We start from the raw sequence: 9,758 nt of genomic DNA, 5'->3' as shown, positions 1-9,758 counted from the left end.
CCGTTACCCAACAAACAATGGGAAGCATTGGGAAGTTTGAGTAGACTGCCCAATGATTCCCTTGCTCGACAAAAAGGCATACAAGGAAGACAACTAGAGCAGCCGAGAAGACGCAGCACAGGTGAGCATACCGCAAGCCGGTGTTCTCATATACGGTCGATCCGGGTCGTCTGGGCTGATGAAAGAGATAGCAGTGATATGTTGTCTCCCTACCCTTTCATCACAAGTAAATCTGGGGCACCTGTCTTACTCTGTTTCTTGTTTTCTCACTTCATGGAACTGGTCAAACATCCTTTAAACAAGAGGCACCATTGGGCAGAAAAAGTTAATGACCAATCGTGCGCTTCTGGTGGCTTACACCATGAAAGTAGACCTCGTTGCTCAAAACTGCCAGTCGACGAAGTGTTAAGGTTGGTTCTACTGTTACAATCAGTTTGTGGCCAAATGGGAAAATGGGGCTCACTACTTGGGTACTGTCCTATCTCGTACGATGTTGGCTCACTACTCGGTATGTACGAGTACTTACTTGAAGTAGCGCATAAAATGCACTTAATATTTTGGCAGTGCCCGGAAATCGAACCCGTGCTTTATGAGCGCATTAGCGCATATGTACTGTATATTCTATAGGCTCTCTGTTGCTACTTTTAAATATTGATATGCCTTCGTACTGATACTAATATTCGTAAGTACAAGTACAAACTCATGCTCATAATACTGTATTTTCTGCTTAGCAATAAGTTAGCACCTTAGCATTGCGTGCTTACATTTTCTTTTGCTTTATACAAACAGCAAGAAAAAGGCATTTCAACAGGAAACCGAGGCTCCCAATTTCGATAATGTTTTACAGCATTAAAAATAACTCAAAGTTTTATTATTGACGACCCTTTTGAATTTTATGGACCATGTACTTAGTTTAAAAATCACCTTGCTGTATTACTGTAACTTGAAGGACTTTCTGTACAACAACAAGAAATTTTTAATATTCAGTTTGTTTGCCACCTAACTAATCACTGGAATCGCCACCCGTGTTGTTGGATTATTGGTAAGATAATTTAAATTACCCATCCGAATTTATGGATCAAATGCACTCTTTTAGTAAAGCTAATTGGTTAGGGTACGCAGTTGTAAGGCGTCGAAAGTCTGTGTCTGTAGAACGTTTGCTCCACATCTACGGCAATCCAGAACATATTTTTTAATAAACTGCTTCCTAACTCAGGTGGAACGATTCTTTCCCTGAACGACAACAGACCTTCCGCCTTGTATCTGCGCAATCGGAAGATGCAGTCGTCGACGCGGACCGTCACCGTTGCCGGTTTTATTTTGTGTTTAGTGCGTAACAGTAACTGTTTATCATATATCAAGGCGTTAGCTCCTTATGTCATCCGTATATTCATAGCTGCTTGTACAAGCGATGGCTGGCATGGCCAATTTAGAAAAGCACGAGGAATTTCGGCCTTTCGGTGACCTACCCGCCGGCGACGCTGCGAGGTGGAAACAAAAAATCAATCGCCCAACCCCGCCTCCACCTCCGCCCAACTGCTGTTCATGGGCGGGCTACAATCAGTGCTGGTGGAATGGCTGGCACTGGGCATTTGCGCCGCATCCGCAAAATCCCAATAAAGTATGCAAAACATAGTTGTTATGTCACGCCTTACTTAATTATCGTCTTAATTCTGCTAAAATTGATCGTCTTAATTCTGCTGAAATTGATTTAAGCATGCCATTAATATTCTTATATTTTGTAATACATTGACCTTTCGTGTACTTGTTCAACTCCCGCAAGGATGCTGAATTCATTCGAAATAAAGATACCTTCTTATTGGCTATTACCGACCAAAAAACAAAAGAAATCCAACGGATGTACGAGTATCTGTTTTTGGTAATTTCGGAACAAAATGAAAAACATGTCAAGACAGTGCGAGTATATTTACAATCTGTCAGCATTTGTTCATGTAGCGCCACATGGCAGTTACGCCGGTGAACGGTGAGCGAAACATGAAATAATAATTAGATTGAGCGAAATATTAGACAACTCGACGTACAGTGTAATAATGCAAGCCTCAATGTTGCTGCATATAGGAAAAAGCTAAAAACAGTTTTTCCATGTCCCGTCATCACTGATTTGTGTATTAACAATTCACGCATACTTCGCACATGATTATGATGAAAGACGCTAATTGCAGTTAAGTAAGGCTCAAATTCATGTTCTGTACATTTCCTTCGGGGAAAGGCCTCCCGGAAAAAGGTGTAAGCAGCGAAACAGTTATAAGGGTAGTGTAATTTAAGGAAATCATCGTAGTGCTGTGGCTTCATTTATGTCATGCCATACGCTAAATTTTCCCGTTCTCACTGCGGATGTTTATCCGAATGTGGCTATATAAGCGCCAGGCTTGCAGATGCTAGAGTCCACTCTGGTTTAGTCACTGAGAGTCATCTAGCAGTCACCTGAATTGTGTTTCGTAAATAAAGTCCCAAAATCCACGTCGGGATTTTTACGCTAGACTTAGCTACAGACTGTACGTACAGTGCCAGGGGCAGCACATAACGTTTGTGGGGTCTCTTATGACGTAACAAACTGAACATATTCCACGGAAGCAAATTTGCCACGATGCGGGGCAGTGTCTTTTATTACCTCAATCACTCAAATTTTTTCCGGTGTTTATTTGCAGCAGTGCAATCAAATGCTGATACATGTACAAGTCTATCCGGAAAAAGTGCGCCCTTTAAGAAACTTCTGGAAACTTTCATAAGCATAGATCACTCAATAAGATACCGTAAGCAACAATCGACAGCTACGACTACTTCTCAACCGGGGGTAAAAGATACACGGCGGTCAGCCTGGATTTCACCTAGCCGTACAGTGCACTGCGCTATAATCATACGGAATGCTGGGTTGGGAGCGCGCGACCGTTCCGTCTTGAACTGTACGATGTTTCGCTGCTTTTTTGTTGCCCAAATAAGTTATGCGACCTGCCTGAAGCTGTAAAAGAATATTATACCATAATAGTTTACTGTAGCATCTTGAAGATTATTTTGTGATGAACTGCAATAAAGTAGATTGTTGGGTTATTTGAGCATGCGATGCGAGATGTTTCAGTTAATGTTTTGGTACAGCATTCACTTTGACTGTTCGATTACTACCATCGCACATTTACGATAGAATCACTTTTATTACTTTTCACGAGCCGCACGTTGACTGTTTAACTGTACACCTGCGCAACCTACGTTATTTAGATGCAGATTAACATATGACTGATTAATTAAAAGTTTAAAACAATAACAGTAAGACGGATATTTTCCAAATTGTAACGTCTGCATAAGGAGTTACAATACGGATGCGTTAGGCGGTAGGGTTAAATGTTGATGACGGATTGTACTATGACACTTCGCACGATTTTGCTTTGTTAGAGTGTGAAATCTACGCGGTCGTTGGGCAAAAGAGTTGAGTTCATGTGCACAGCGGACGGAAGATTCGTCTGTCGCAGTCCTTTCCTCGGGGCTTGAGGTAATCATCAAAGAACCCAGTGTCGTTTTTCTCGACGATTGGCGTCAGATGGGCTTCCTCATGAATCGTAATAGTCCGGGCTGCCGGTTGCTCCGCTTGGTCTGCTTGCTCGGCTTGCTCCGAAGGAGCAGTGTTATACTGCGGCAACAAAATGCCGATTGCAACAGCTAACACCAAGAACACAACCTTCTGAGGATGTGAAGCCATCGTAACGCTCGGAGTTCGGAAAACTTACAAGACGTACCAAAAGTTGACACAGGCAGCAAACTAACGAGAAACAACGCCAACATTAGCTTGTGATATCAAAAAGACTGCGGTGTTCATCTTCTAACTTTCGCGCTGTCAGCTTTTATATCTTCTTTCTTGTGCGAGTCTGATAATTAATCACTGGCAATCGACTGCAAAACCAGACTGATATCCGTAAACAAGGTGACTGGCGCCGGCGTCCAGGTAAATTGGTCCACTCGCTTTTGCGATGGTCACCTGCTTGATCCAAATAAAACTGCATTTTTAACTTCCCTGGGCATGTTGTAAGTTATGTTGCTCATTAGGTCTGTTCACTCTGTTGATTTTAGCTTTTATGGCCATTTATCATTGCGCTAAGTGCCGCTAACTGTACATTAAAACTTGAAAAATTGATGTGACAGTGACTGCGACAGAGTAAGGTCGCAAACTAGCATGGTATTTCACTGACTGCTTAAGTTGATAATTTCTCAATAAAGACGACTGCTTTCCCGTGCCAAATTTCTAGAATTATGTACGCTATATTGAGCATACACGCCATACAGCTCTTTTCCACCACACGTTCGTCAAGCAACCTGTTACCGTATACTGCCAACTTACCGGTATGTAACGCTTAACGATGTACAGAGCGCACTATCAGGATCCTCTTTATCGATTCCATGTGTGATGTGATACGATGGCTGCACCGGTCATGTGATCAGGAAAACAGTCTGACGATGGAGCAGCTGCAGCACAGACTATATCTCGGTAGTCGGTATATCGCCGCTTCCCTCGATTTTCGCAAGTGTAGCGTTCTAACGGAAAAGCATGGCACTGGTTTTGTGCGCGGTTAAATAGCATAAATCATTCAACAAGCTTAGACTGAAGCTCAACAATTTTGTTAACAGAGTCTGCAACGGCTGATAGTCATTATCATTTCTTGTAACAGAAATACATTGCTTTACCTTCCCGCTCTTCCAGGTGCGTTTTCGTACTAATCGGCAAAGGGTACAATGTACTTAACAGGTAGTCTTTTCTGTTCGTACTGATGCTTATCCAGCGCTGCTATGATGCTTGAATGGGAGACACGCATGTCTTTACACCCTTTTCTTACGATTTTATTTAATTTTTATTTTCGTATACGCATGATTTGACGCGGATATTTCGTAAAATGACACGACAGTTAAAATGTTTGAAAACATACTGACCTACGTGTTATAGTGTGATTCTGGCGGCAGGGGATAAAAGGTGGCAGTGGCACCTGCCACTGGCAACTGCCACCGGCAGTGGCATTTGCCACTACGCGTTCTGGCAAGCGATAAAACATGGCAACTGCCAAAAATTCAGAATCAGCAAGAGACGATTCTGCCATCCAAGGATAATGTCTATAGGGAGAAACTTTGCATTTTCCCAGATCGACTCTATAGAACTTTTCCGTGAACACTTCAGCCGGAGTCGTGTGTTCGCGCGTGGACCACGTCAGGCACAACAAACCAAAATTATGAAAAACAATCCTAATACGAGGGATGCCGAGCTGAGCAGCGTTGCAGCGCTTGCTGCATTGGAAAGCGCGGGCACTCGACTCCGGCTGAAGGGTCCATGGATAAATTCTATAGAGTCGATCGGGAAGAATACAAGATTCTCCCTATACTTGGAACTTATCGTTGTTTGACAGAATCGTCTCTCGCTGATTTTGAATTTTGAATTTTTGGCAGTTGCCACGTTTTATCGCTTGCCAGAACGCGTAATGGCAAATGCCACTACCGGTGGCAGTTGCCAGTGGCAGGTGCCGCTGCCACCTTTTATCCCCTGCCGATTCTGGCATCAGATGCAAAATATTGCGACTTACCGTAATCAATAAACATTCAATAATAAATGGTATATACTAAATATTAAACTGATCCATGAGGGTAGAAGACTACTTAATTATAATTATTGTGCTATCAATCTGTCAGTTCTCTTTCGTGCAACTTGCCAGTTGCATATATGATTTCTTCGGGGAACTGGCTTTTAAAATGTCTTTCGTGTGCTAGAAGAACATATCACTTTTTATGATTTTTTTCTGCAAATACAAAAAAACACTGTTATGCAGTGAGGCAACAGCCGCACGGCGTTAATTACTGAGTGCTACGGTATTTCTCTTCTACGTAAGAATTATGGCCGGAAAAATCAAAGTAACCAATGGGGGAAACGATGCGAAACAGCACAACGGGACCGGCAAGGAGCATCACGTTGTGTGGACGGCGGATATGGAACGTGCGTCTGTAACGGCCGAAACTATTTATCCCCGGGGTCGCCCGTCCTCTGTGTCCCCGCCTGGAGAACAACAAAAAGAGCTGACACATACTGGTGCGTACAGCGAATAGAAAGTTCACCAAGTGTACCGGTATTCAGGTAAAGGTCACTATGAAGGCAATCACAGCACCATGGCTTCGAACTATGGAAAGCGTATTTTGTATTATGCTTATTAAACTGCGCAATAAATTAATTTGGGTAACTAATTTCTCTCTGTAGCGGAACGCAGCGATTGCTGACTATATACGCCAGCAAACCGGCGTCGACGTACCGAACGACCAAGTATCTGATCGTGTAATTAAGCAGGTATTACTCTTACGAAAATATTATTTCGAACTATGTTTTTATCGGGTAGCAGATTAATTTTGATCTTGATGTTGCTGTTGGCAGTTTTGGCTTGCGGCGGTTAATAGAGTCAGAACTATCCTGGTGGTTAAAGAAAGAATTATCGCGTCTGTGGATGCGGCTACGGCAGCTGGTGAATCTAAGACTTTTCTGTCAGAGAGAGGAAACAACGTCCCTACTTCAGGCAGGGTAAGCGAACGCTTACGTTCCGCGGGGCAAGAACAGTTTTTCGAATAACTGCATTAAATTGCAGGCTGTGCTGGAGGATTCTGCTGTGGAATCTGACCCGCTAATGAATGCCGAGTCCACTAGTGTACCTGAGCGTATGGCGGATATTCCCGTTGGACGCAAGCGAAGCAGCCGCTCTGGCTGCGGAGCCAAATTACACATTTCGCTTTGGTGCAGTGTTATGCTTGAATTAAGTGTCATGGTCATTGTTTTCTTGGCAATGAAATCCAGCGGTCTTTTCTAATTTCTCATTAGCTCAGACTGTTGACCAATAGCCACATGTTTTCGGGTTTGCGTACTTTCTTTTAAACCATTTTCCTTTGGAACCAGTGTGACTGGTTTTCTATTTTGCGGACCGTTCTGATTGTAGTATTACCAAGTACTGATCAGAATATTCATCATCAAGCAGAAATTCTGTGAAGTCTGGTGTGGTTTCCCGTGCGAATTCACTTCGAAAGCAGAACCCTTGTAAGCAGAGCGGTAGCCATGGAATTAATGTCCAGTAATACTGCTAACAGGTTTCCAAAAACAAACTAAACACGGGGAGGTACCGCTCAGCTTTTCGGCCTTATATTTCGCTAGCCGTAACTGGAGAACAGCAGGATTCTGGAGAAATTTGTTATTACATTAATATTTAATGGAGGGAGCCTGAATTCGCCATGCGTAGCGTACTTGATCAAGAGCAATCACAGTATTATACACTCACTAAATATGCATATGCAGTACACCAATGGACACGGTAATCGCACGAAGCCGCAGGTTATGCATAAGCCATTTGAAAACATCAATAAATCGACCAGCGCCTGATTTGTTCCGACAACTTTCCATCCTACGCTTATACTGCTCAGGAGATGGAAACACCAACGGTTGGTAGTGACAGTGCGGTGCTCCCTGCTTTGAGCCACTCATACCAGGTGAACTTCCACCAATCCGTGAGGCAGGCACGGAGTTACCGATAGCAGCGGCTGTACACCGTTTTCGTAGGAACACGATTGGTCAAAGCTGCGTTAGCGCATGAAACAGTAGACGCAATGGATCCTTCTGCCGGAAACTGAAATTTTAATTTGACAGGAGCGGTTCGTACTCCGCTGTAGCAACATCTGTCTCTCGTTGCGAACAAACCTCATGTTGTTCAGCTCGCGAACGGACAACTTACAGATACTGTGTATAACTTGTACATTTCCATCTGAAAAGTCTGACAATCTTCTTATCTAAAATTTTGGTGCCACCATCCTCGACCTCGCATCAGTTGAAAATAAGCACGAAAATATTATCATGATGAGCTCTCGCTGCATCGGAATAAATATATGCACCCGTGGGCGCATACGACGGGTGTTTGTACTTTCTTCCTTTGCTGCCCCACCTCCAACTGGATCGTGCACGGACAATAATTTTGAGTTGCCGTGTCATGGCATCGCATATCACAGAGTAAGCGTTGCCTCTTATCACCTGCAGGCGGCAGGTCCTGAGCGCTTCCGTGTACTGCTGCTGACTGTTTAGACGCCGAGAATATGTATTCTGCTCATCACTGAATTACTTCCCGACTGCTTTACGCACAAGATTGCGTTTTGTACTTCTTTAGTAACGATATTGAATTTTTTAATGTGCTCTCGCTAAGAGAAAACATGGGTTTTACCAGACTGCCTCTGCCCTTCTTTAGTCACCTTACTGGCTGTTACTTTGTTAACTGCCACCAGCCAAGACCGCCAAAAATGGCATCAAGGTCAAGATTAATCTGGTAGTCGATTAAACATCGTTTGAGATATTATAGGTTTTCCGTCAGCACATATTTCAGTATAATTGTGTTAGCCTACCCGCTTAACTACAGATACATACACGATCAACATCTCGATCTTTCGGCAGATCGATGCCAGTTCGCTGGCATATGACATTGTAGTCACTAATCAGCAATCGCTGTGTGAAGCGAGAATCGGATTTTGTCGCTGTGTACAGCAACAAAATCTTTCAAAGGATTTCAACGTATTGCGCCGTGGTGCAGTGGTACTGCCTACGCGGATTTAACGACGTTGCCGGGGTTCGATTCCCCCATCGATGCATTTTCCGGCCTTTTCTCGGTTTCCAGTGGATGGCGCCGTGCTTATAGCTGCATTCAGAAGAATCCTAGACGGGTTTCATACATCCAGCAGCTTATAGCGATATGCGAACATCCGGCAGAGCAACGGTGCGTACTTGCGTAAACGATTGTTCGTTCAAAGGCTATGTGTGATCCAAACTGGTAACTGCTGCCCACCCGCTCAACGTAAGCTATTTGTATTCCCACTGTTACCCAACATTGTTAGGGCAAGTGAGAAACATGGTAATCGAAGTAATTGGATATCTTTCAAAGCCATCTGCCGTCTCCGCAAAATTCACATGATTACCGCGTTTATCTGAATGCATAATAAAAAGACTGCCAAAGGCCGAGCTCATCAATCCTATTCCCGGATAGTGTGAAGTTGGGTCAGTACAAAAGTTTTAGCACCATGTATCTGTATAACCGCAACTCTGTAGCCGGCAGAAAGGTGGACGGGTGGATGGTGGATGTTCAATGAAATCGCATCCACCAATCTGCCGACCTTCGGCAGATTGGTGGATGAGCCGTCCACCTTTCTGCCGGATTGCATCCACCTTTCTGCCGAAGGTCGGCAGATTGGTGGATGAGCTATCCACCTTTCTGCCGGAACACATCCACCTTTTTTAAAGGCCATCCACCTTTCTGCCGAACCAACCCGTCGGTGTCGATTGATCTGGCACTGGCGCCATTGAGTGCATTCAGGTCCATTGTAAGATCAGTGCATGCGATCACACCGGAGAACGAAAACGAGTAGGATGGCATATTCAGACAGAGTGATAGAAATATCCGAGTTCAGTAACTGCATCCACCTTTCTGGCGGAGCAGTAGTGTGCGCATGCACTGATCTTACAATGGACCTGAATGCACTCAATGGCGCCAGTGCCAGATCAATCGACACCGACGGGTTGGTTCGGCAGAAAGGTGGATGGCCTTTAAAAAAGGTGGATGTGTTCCGGCAGAAAGGTGAATAGCTCATCCACCAATCTGCCGAAGGTCGGCAGATTAGTGGATGCGATTTCATTGAACATCCACCATCCACCCGTCCACCTTTCTGCCGGCTACATGTGCCCCCGCAGCTGATGTGTGAAT

At 44.1% G+C, this 9,758-nt stretch overlaps 2 long non-coding RNA genes across 3 annotated transcripts; one reads left to right on the top strand and one right to left on the bottom strand.

Moving 5' to 3' along the window:
* Nucleotides 1-798: 798 nt before the first annotated feature.
* LOC129596922 (uncharacterized) lies at nt 799-1,798 on the top strand. The gene is made up of 3 exons (XR_008691497.1): nt 799-1,042; nt 1,217-1,329; nt 1,397-1,798. It is a non-coding gene; the product is annotated as an uncharacterized LOC129596922 (long non-coding RNA).
* Nucleotides 1,799-3,300: 1,502 nt separating this feature from the next.
* LOC129596965 (uncharacterized) lies at nt 3,301-4,507 on the bottom strand. 2 transcript variants are annotated; one of them, XR_008691502.1, is made up of 4 exons: nt 4,349-4,507; nt 3,838-3,988; nt 3,741-3,772; nt 3,301-3,672 (listed from the first exon to the last, which is right to left on the bottom strand). It is a non-coding gene; the product is annotated as an uncharacterized LOC129596965 (long non-coding RNA). The 2 variants fall into 2 exon arrangements; XR_008691501.1 differs by having other exon boundaries at nt 3,301-3,772.
* Between the last annotated feature and the right edge of the window lie 5,251 nt (nt 4,508-9,758).

The sequence above is a fragment of the Paramacrobiotus metropolitanus genome, unplaced genomic scaffold (assembly GCF_019649055.1).
Source record: "Paramacrobiotus metropolitanus isolate TYO unplaced genomic scaffold, Prichtersi_v1.0 Parri_scaffold0000098, whole genome shotgun sequence".
NCBI lineage: Eukaryota > Metazoa > Tardigrada > Eutardigrada > Parachela > Macrobiotidae > Paramacrobiotus > Paramacrobiotus metropolitanus.
The sequence above is the reverse complement of the archived record's forward strand: the minus strand, read 5'-3'. Positions and strand labels throughout refer to the sequence as shown.